Here is a 10,442-nt window from a genome sequence, read left to right as displayed (position 1 = left end):
ACTCTTATCTGCTTGAACACTCGTTTCGTATCTTAACGTGCTATATTGTCCCGAATATAATTGCTCTCTTTCCTTATGAAGTGATACATGTATAAAATTTCCTATACTAGCAAATGTGTAAATTTAACAAAAAATCTTAAATCGACCACCTGTTCATTCCTTCGTTTTTCGCATGTTGAATCGGCGCCAATTCAAAACCCACCTAAATACATAATAAATAAATCCGCAGAGAGTTTGGTTTTTCTAAACTTCGGGGAGTTGCGCCCCCACGGACCAGAGCCAACGTGTCGCTAGCGATCGATTCTGAGTAGATATGCAGTCACAAAGAAACACATTGTACCTCACCCACTGAAAAAGACTAATAATGGAGTGTAATACGTCGATGAAGACTCGGGGGAAGAAGGTAAAAGAGGCGGAAACAAGAGTGGGAAGTGGGACGCGGACGGAAATAGAGGTAAAGGGAACTTTTGAGAGATAGCAGGTAAGGTGAACATTTCTGGGATTTGATAAGAAAACAGTGGGATTTTGGAAAAACTGATAAAAGAGGACTGAGGAAAATGAAGAATAGGATAACGAAGAGTTCTTATGAAGAACACAATTAAGGAAGGGAGTAGCGCAAGTTGGTATATCAGGGGTAAAAAATGGATTAGGGAATGGGGCGGGAGGAGAAGGGGGCACAAAGAATTAAAAAATAGAAATAATCCGAAAAACCGAAGACTCCGAAGAGTCTGATGCGTCTTAAGAATTCCAAAGTTTATATCAGTCGATAAAAATATGAAGAATTTCAATAATTAAAATAAAATGCAAAGAATCCGTAATATCGAAAAAACTTGAAGAAACAAACAAGAACCAAAGAATTGGAAGAATCTCAGGCGATTTGAAAGAACATTGACCTATAATGAGATTCAAGATTCAATAATTTTTGCGTTTGCCTGGCACTTTTAGAGGCGTCCGTACTGTAACGTAAATTTAAATACGTGGTTTTATTTATTTACAACTAACTAACAATAAATTTATAACAGTCTTGAAATGATTTATAACAGTAATTAATTTTTATCACTTATAATTTATAACATAACACAAGTGCTTCGAAGTTGGAACTGTGGTGCAACGCAATCCGATAGTAACCACCCCTTCTTTCTGGAAAGATCTTGAACGGTTCCGAACGCATCCGACTATTCGAGAATGTTGTCGAACAAACACATCATATTTCTCGGAAAGATTACGTCACATCAGCCTTCGTTCCATATGGGCGATGACTAATCCTTTAGCGCGTCTCGATGTCTATTGGGATGTCTGGAATATTCGCTACAATACTACATTAAAATACAAAGGCCTACATAATCACTTTTTTTTTTAAATTATAGTTGATTAAAATAGGTAACGTAAACCTCACTACATACGTTGATATAAAAATGATCTGAAAGTTACATTGTCATATAACAGATTTATATAACCCTAACTAAAACCTTTGAGGAAAATTCAGCAAACGCTTTCCACTATGCATACGCTAAAATCCAATATCTTTTGCAATCTTTTCATTTCTCATCTGTAATCAATGCTCGAAAATCGTGACTACATTCAACATTGGCTGATTATATCGACCTTTCCGTCTTCCTTTTGAACCCCCATTCGGTAAATATGTAAGTGTTATCTGAGTAATTTCTACGGTCTAGCGCTGCTGGAGGAAGTACTATTGCATTGTTCTTAGTTTCCTGTTTTGTTAAACGTGAGAAATTAGATTAAACCTATACTAAACGAAGATCCTTGTCGATTACATTTTTAAGGTAAAAACATATGAGACTCTAATGCTATTTTAATGGTTATCGTCATTTTTACATACGAAACGCATTGTAGGCGTCTAATTCATAACATTTTAACGAATGAAGAGAGTCCACAAAACGTTTAGTGGTTGAGTATGCAAATTAGAAGTTGGGAGGGTTGTGTAAAAACTCACGTCAGCCCGATAAAGGATCAGAATCATCAGCCCTTTTTGGCAATTTGATTGTTTCAATTTAGTTAAGTTATACAAGTTTGTATAAAACTACCCCCATACGTGAATGGTAGGTAATTAACGCTTTGTCATCATTGCCGTAAGCTTCTGCAACTCGTTCTATATAAAGGAAAGGGTAACGTACAAAAAATTGACTGCCACCATTTATTTTGCACATACTCTTTGCGTCACCAGTAACAATTTAAATCCTGTTTTACATCCTTTGTAGGTGTGGTGTGTGAAGATAAATTTTTCTAAGTGTTTTTCCTGTCACATTTTCTTTTCGTACGTGGTTTTATTTGAATTTAGGGTGTAGATCTGACCAAAAACAACAAGGAAAGTGAAATTGTTTGCCCTTCATTCATTTCTTTATTTGTTCGCTTATTTTTGTCATAAGAATTGCGTTATCGAGGTGGTCAATGGTGTCAATGTGCGTTTAACATGCACATTAATTGAGAGAGTCCAAAGCAAGTCGGTTGCATTTGAAGTGAAATGAGCTTCCCCTATGCAGAGAGTCATTTATCAGGTCCACTGTAAATTTGTTAACTAGTTAACCCCATCAATAATCCTATAGTCATTTTGTGAGCATATCTATGTCTTATCGATACGCATGACTAGAGAGTACCTACTTCTTCATAGGCTTGTTTCTGACCAGAGATTCTCATGTCAATTTATTTCTCCAAAATGTCCCACCTCAGAGGGTTTAATCTGAAGGTCCTTTAATGTATTAGTGGCGATACGTTTAGGAGGGTTTCCAGGTTCACAGATAACCAGCCCTGTGAAGAATCACTAAAGTTAAACGTGCAGGATATCAGCAACTAGCAAATGCAAAAGATTCCCTCTAAATTAAGCGTTTACCTTATATAAAGTACGAGTATTCCGTGGAGGGAACGTAGGAAATTCCAAGTCGGCCAGCGTATTCAATTATCTACATCCAAAAATTACAACTTCTTTAATTCAATACGTTCTTCCCAGAGTTTTAAAAATACGGGACCGGTGTCAAAATTTAAGTTTTTTAAGGGCGCACTTAACGGCTCTAATCTCTACTTAATCGGAAGCTGTCACCCATTCAACTAACTACGGTTAATTATACTTATTCAAATAGTCGGAATGAAATCTCCAGATCCGGCAGTCCAGCAATGCGCTTTTGTTCCTTGGAATGTGAAAGGAAGCGGCGTAATCTATTATCACGTTGATATTTTCCTTAAACTGAACGACCTTGTCGATTTTTGTATACTATTAGAAAACTGAAATCGATTAAGGGGTAATTAATGGACCTAAAACTTAATAAGATTGATTCTGTCTCTTCTTTCCGAGCGACAATCTTCATCACGAAGCGCCCTACATAAAATGCTTCGAGATACAGGGTGTTCAGCACAGAGTGATCACAAAAACTGGCAATTTCGAGGCGGAAAACGGGTGCTTCATTAGACGATTATTGAACCAACACAAGGAAATCTTAGACAATTTTGTCTAAACACGGATGTGGCATAATATTATTTATTATTTAATTATTATTATGATTATTAAAGAATATCGAAAGATGATTTCAGGTAATATAATGCTTGACTGACATGGATTACACAGTTTTTATTTAGAAGAAAACTATTTAAAACGAACTTATAAAAGATACAACATTTCACTTTCCTTCTTCAGTCAAGTTTAGTTTTACAAAAAATAAACTTCTCTGATATTTTGTCAAAAAACGAAACAGCAACGTGCATTGAATATAGATCAGATATGGTACACTTTATGTAACAGCTTGCGGCATTAACATTCTGATCGTATTTTTGTCAGGAATTGGGACAACCTAATTTTTCAAGCGTAAAAAGTTAAACATTTACGTTCGTAAATCATTATAGATGCTTGTATATAATGCGCCACTTCATAAATAATCGATTTTGATAGACGACATTTTGCTGCATCAAAATTGTTACGTAAATTGGGCATGATCGTAGCGCAGAATGTGCTAATTGGTAACGCAGTTTCCATTTACTCGTTAATTAGTTTCTATCACATTATCGAATCAATTTTAATTTAATCTACTTCTTACATCGATGTTTAATTAGAGAGTAATTAGGTTATTGCTTGGAAACATAACACTCGCGTAGTTTAATATAATTTTATAATTTTTGTCTGCTCGTTATATCTTCAAAAATATAGCAAATAATAATTTAAAATTTTGTGTGCGGGTGGTTTCGGCGGCGCAAGTTCCCAAATTTCTAAAGGACAGAAACAACCCTATTGAACAGGACAGTTAAGAAGGAATTTCCCAGAATTGTTATTAGAAATATTGATAAAACTTTGACAGGTATAATATAAGATGATGGTTAAAAAGAGGAGGTGATGATAATTTAAGGAAGAGAAAAGTGTCAAATTTAGAAGAGGCAAAAATGTGATTTAAGAAGGGAAATCTGTTTAGGATGGAGTTCCAATTTAGTGGAAAATCATTTGCTCTGGGGCGTGGGGTATATGGCCGAAGTGCTAAAGAAGTCGATGAAGTCTGTGGACGCAAAGGACACCGAAAAATGGATTGTCGGGATTCTCTGCTCAAATGTGTTACTCGGGCTAATTTAATAATGTAACGTAAATTTAATTACGTTATTTACTAGAGTTAATTATTACTTATCACTCACAATTTATAACATAACACGCGAGCGCATCGATGTTGGAACAAACGATTTTGCCTACATAGCAAACGCTAGTATTTCCCGAAAGTCCTCGAACGTTCTCGAATATTCTAGACCAAACACGTAACATTTCTCGGAAAGAATGCGTCACATTTGCCTTAGTTTTTTTATCGCCTCGATGTCTATCGGGATTTCTGAAATATTCGATACAATACTACATTAAAAGACAAAGGCCCACATAATCACCTTTTTGATTGATGATGACTTCATCAATCACCGGCATATGATGGTATAACTGCCGATATAGTGAAACAAGCTTTTGGAGTGAATAGGTAAAGAACTATAAGTACAAAATTGTGTAATAAAAAATCTATAGTTAATTTATGTACCTAAAGCAGTTTATTCATACTTCCCTTTAATTGAAATCTATTTTCGGAATTAACTACAATAAATGAACGTCGTAAATATTATGGTTAGGTAAAGGAATAAAAATAAAGCTTTCATTAGTGGCATTTAAAATTAAATCCTTTCTGTCTACCTTTTAATGTTAATTCCCAGTGCGCCATCGAAAATATATACTAAAACGTTGGCGGCGGTAATTAAACTTTTTGCTTTGCTGAGGGTGTTTTAATTTTTTGTTTAGTCTTCAATTTTAAATTTTTTACAGTTCCTAAATGAGAAACACTACCGAAATTATTATTTCGACCCTTATCCCTCGGTTTGCGCTACGAGGGGTCGTCTTTATATTCCCGTACTAGGCATGAAAACAAAAGACTAGAGCAACAATAAAATTTTACTTCCCCTGCTTTTGAATACAATATAACAGCGTTTCAATAACATCTTTAATGCAGTATAAAATTATTCAATTGGGTTTTCAACAAAGTTGCTCTCAACATCAGCTGCTATAAGTTCTTCATTGTCCATAAATTTGATCCCCTTACTGTTTTTTTGAGATTCGGTATCAAAAAATAGTCATTAAGGAAGGGTGACCTTATCACCATGGTTCCAGGTTAATTTCTACCAGGGGCGTAACTTCATTTTAAGGGCCCCCGCCTTCAAAAATATTTGGTGGTCCTTTCCCTTGCGCTGAATTTAATTAACCACTTGGGTTTCTAATGACAACTATCTTAAAAATATATAAATGAAAGTTCACCAGAAATACACTCCAGAAAATTCGGATTCTTTAATAAAGATAGCACCCTCATATCGATCTTCTGACGTTACTCGACTCTGCGCTTTAAAAAAATCTTGATGGTTAGGGCTAGCTGCAGGAATTGCTTGTGAAGGAAGGCTTTAGGAATTGATCTTATAGCCAAATTATTTCTTCGCTGTCCAGAGTTTTTTTTTTTTTGCTTTTCTCGTTCCACTGTGGTATTTTCGTCCATTCTGAGCTGTCTGATTTCAAAATTTCAGTGCTAAAATTACTTAGCGGCATTCCCCTCGAAATTCAACTTCAGTCTAAGGTTACCGTAGCCGGAACCTTCAGATACCTTCTGGATTGAGGAAGGTCCCGCTGATTAACAAAGCATTTCATGTACTTAATGTAAGAGACTTCGCAATATTATTTTTCACAAATGGGAAAGGAGCGGTGTTGCTTTTAAATCTATTTGAGATGGCTACTTTTGAGCATATCAAATTTTGTATTAGATTAAAATCAGATTTAAATTATTCCAATTCAAGAGTTACTTCCTCGGATTGTTAATTTTTCTATATTGTAGATTTTGCTCCAAATTTTTCACTTATATTTACCCTCTGTGAACAATGAGTTCTAGGGGAACACGGCATGACTTTGGATTTAAATGCATTCTGTCGAAAATTGTAGGTCATTTCGATTCATTTTACACTTTTAAATAATCAATAATCTTTCTTTTGCTATTCAAATTCATTAAGTGTGCTATTATCGTGCCGTCTTTCCGAATTGTTTGTACATTTTTGCCGGGGCCCCTTTTAAGCCGAGGCCCGTCCTCAGAGCGTACCTTTGAGGCATTGTAGTTACGCCACTGGTCCATGATAACCGCTAACATGTGACCATAAACATACCATGATCAAGATAACTATTATATTTAAATATGCGAAAAGTTGGATCTTTATTAAGTGAAAATATTTAATTTCCAGATGATGGGATGACGAAAATCTTCAACGGCACACGGCCGATACGCAAATAACGGACTTAGTACGTTGGGTACGTCAAAAAAACTGCACTTTTTGATTGGAATATGCCACTTTTTGTGGTAATAGTTAATACCAAAAGACAACTTTTGAGATAGGGAGCCACTCGAAAATCCGTGCAGGAAACCAAAATGGTGGCCGTCAAAATAGCGCCATTAGCCGCAATATATTTTTTGTATCTCTGTTCCTAATAGTCCGATTTTAATTTTCTTTTTTTTTATTGAAAGCTCTTGTGACGAGGAAACTGTGTGTGTTTTCTTTACGAATTTGAATCACAAGTCAGCTCAACCCGATTTTTATGTGTAACTTGTCCACGTCAAATGTTAATATGTAAGGATTTGTATTATTCAGCACAATTTTCTGACTCTTAAGGTCTGATGGTGAATCGGTCTATACGATTCGAAGTCGATTAGCTAAAGAAATATTAAAATTCAATTTATTTAAAAACGAGTGTTATTGTATCAATTTGTATCGACAAATAATTTACTACGTCAAGAAAATAGTGGTTGCTATTTAAAAACACTATGTCCCCTTTGACCGTGCAGAAGTACGCTACTGACCCCAAATTGAATGTACGTGGATTGGTAGCAAACTTTTTATAATTATGGATGTCATAAAAAGCTTCTTTAAAAAATGTTTAGAAGATAAAATTTTCACCCTGTATAAAAAGCATATCCGGAAAACGGTTAGCCTCGCGGTTAGCATTACGAAAAAAAACCGATAAGACCTGCAAAAATAATTCTTTTGTTAAGGGATACCCGGGGATATATAAAAAATATCAAAATGTATAGGCTGCCCTCGAGAACACCCTATATACCTAAAAATACGTTTTAGGCTTCCCCTCAGGCTTCTCGTACCAACAAACCGTTACCATTAATCTCAACCATTGAGGTTCTATCGTTCGCTTACAGAAGGTGGATTCCCTGTCTAATAAAAATGATTCAACTTATATGAATAGGTATCTAAAACTTGGAAATCATAATATTCCGTTAATATTCTTAAAGAAAACCCGAGAGAAAACCCTCGAAAAAACCCATGATCTGATAAATAAGCACTCCAAATTTCACATTTGTCGTAGCTTAAACCAACTAGTTAAATAACATAGGATAAGTAAGAGCGTGAGTAAGAGTTAAAGTTGATATACTGAGTGTTTCTTTAATTACTTTAAAAGCAGAGTGTATTTTCTGTTTTCCAGAGAAAAAAATTGACGAGGCTTTTCCTTTCAATCTTCATAATGCCCGATGAAACAAATATTGCGCATTAAAAAAAAAAAAAACATGGTGGTGAATTGAAATTTTCCGATCTTGCAGGGTAGATACAAGGAGTTTTGGGGTTGTATCGATTGAATTTCTAAACGATGGCCTTTTTTGTCCAAAAGACCGGGATATTGCACAATTAAGAGCTTACTTGTAATTCAAACTCGTAAAAAAACACTTTTTTAAAATTGTGCTAAATCCTTAAGTTTTAGAGATAAATGTTATATAACAAAAAAGTTTCCTCGTCACAAGAGCTTTCAATAAAAAAAAAGAAAATTAAAATCGGACTAACTAATCGGACAAAAAAATATATTGCGGCTAATGGCGCCATTTTGACGGCCACCATTTTGATTTCTTGCACGGATTTTCGAGTGGCTCCCTATCTCAAAAGTTGCCTTTTGTTTGGTATTAACTATTACCACAGAAAGTGGCATATTCCAATAAAAAAGTGCAGTATTTTCCCCATTCTACCCAGGGTAACTGATACAGTCATTGACACTGTTATAGTGATTGACACCTTCAACGTAAAAACCGAAATATTAAGCATTTTAAAATATTAGGAACTCTTACATTGGCAGTATCTTCTTTGTTGGTATCCCTAGAATTATTCCGAGAAGTTTCAGTTGTCTCTGTTGGCAAAATTGCGGTCAAACTTCAGACTGAATTCACTGCTGTCCGCCAGTGACAGCTTGTAGTCCTGTTTGTTACCTGCGCCATTGCAGTAGAGGTAAGTGTTTGAAATTATACACTATTACTACGTCACTTACTTAATGTCAAACTAGGAATGTTGTCTTGATAAGGAACCATTACTTGTAATTGTTCTTCGGTTAGGGCTTGAAAACTTATGTGAGTCAATAATATTGGGGTGTCGATAACTGTCACGATAATTGCAAGTAAAAATACTGATTGACATAGGAGTGTCAATCACTGTAAATTGGAGCCTCATTGAAATTTAAGCTTTATGAAAGCGTTCTGCAAGACTAATATCGAAATTTAAATTCTGTGTAAATAATAGTGAAGTTGGAACCCTGCAGACAGTTGTTGACATGGTGTCAATAACTAGATGCGGCAAGGTGTCCATCATTATACAGAATGAAATTGTTATTATTTTGATTTGTACTTTTAAACGTTTAGAGCTGAAAAAAATGCCAAAAGCGAAAATTGAGGGAGAAGCATACACTAAACTCTACTCAGAAGAGGATGTTGAAAATGCAGTTCGGGCTGTTAGAAATGGCATACCGAAAAAGGCGGCCGCTAAACATTTTGGTGTTCCTCGGACCACATTAATCTTTCGACTGAGCGCGAATTTTAAGAAAAGCACTATGGGACCTTCTCCGGTTTTAACTAAAGAAGAGGAAGAAACGTTGGTAGAGTGGATCATCACATGTCAAAGGAAAGGATTTCCACGCCGGAAGGAGAACATTCAGAGCAGTGTTAAAGAATTTTTGGACAACTCTCCCAGGGAAAATTGTTTTCCTAACAATTGTCCAGGCGAAGGGTGGTTTAAGGCTTTTTTGCGTCGTCATCCCATACTCACTGAAAGGACTGCAGAGGCCGTTACAAGAGCCAGCGCTAATGAAAGTGAAAGTGGTTCGAGGCAATCGAAGCATATTTAAAAGAAGAAAACTATTTTGACATCCTGAACGACCCCGCAAGAGTATTCAATGGGGATGAGACGTGTTTCATGCTCTGTCAAAAGGAAATAAGGTTATTGCACCCAGAGGCACACGCAATGTATATGAGATTGATGGTGGGCAAGCAAAAGCAAATTTAACTGTAATGTTCACATTTGGTGCAAATGGCAATATCACTCCGCCGATGATCATATACCCCAACAAAAGGCGTTCTGCAGAAATAGCAAAAAGCTTACCAAGTGACTGGGGCTATGGACTTTCGGAAAATGGATGGATGAAGGCGGAGTCCTTTTTTGAATATGTGGCGAACGTGCTAAATACATATCTGAAACGCATTGGAACAAAATTCCCTATTATATATTTCGTAGATGGGCATGCCACCCACTTGACATTTAAATTAAGTGAGTTATGCACTAATCTTGGTATAGTCCTGATCGCACTCTATCCAAATTCCACTCGAATTTTACAACCCGCAGATGTTGCAGCATTCAAACCAATAAAGAATGGTTGGATTAAGGGTGTTCAGAAATGGCGGGCCAAAAACCCATTAGATGCGTTAACAAAAGAGCATTTTGCCCCCATATTAAAGACTGTAATAGAAAATTGTATAAATGCTGACATTATTATAAATGGCTTTAGAAGTTGTGGACTTTTTCCTTGGAATGTTGAAGCCATCAATTTTTCGAAGTGCCTTGGGAAACGAAATGATGCCGCCATGGGAGAAGTCGTGAATGAAAGTAGCCAGACATTAGACTTCAGA

This window comes from Photinus pyralis, unplaced genomic scaffold (assembly GCF_008802855.1).
Source record: "Photinus pyralis isolate 1611_PpyrPB1 unplaced genomic scaffold, Ppyr1.3 Ppyr1.4_LG5, whole genome shotgun sequence".
In the NCBI taxonomy this organism is placed as follows: Eukaryota; Metazoa; Arthropoda; class Insecta; order Coleoptera; family Lampyridae; genus Photinus; species Photinus pyralis.
Note: the sequence above shows the minus strand (reverse complement) of the source record.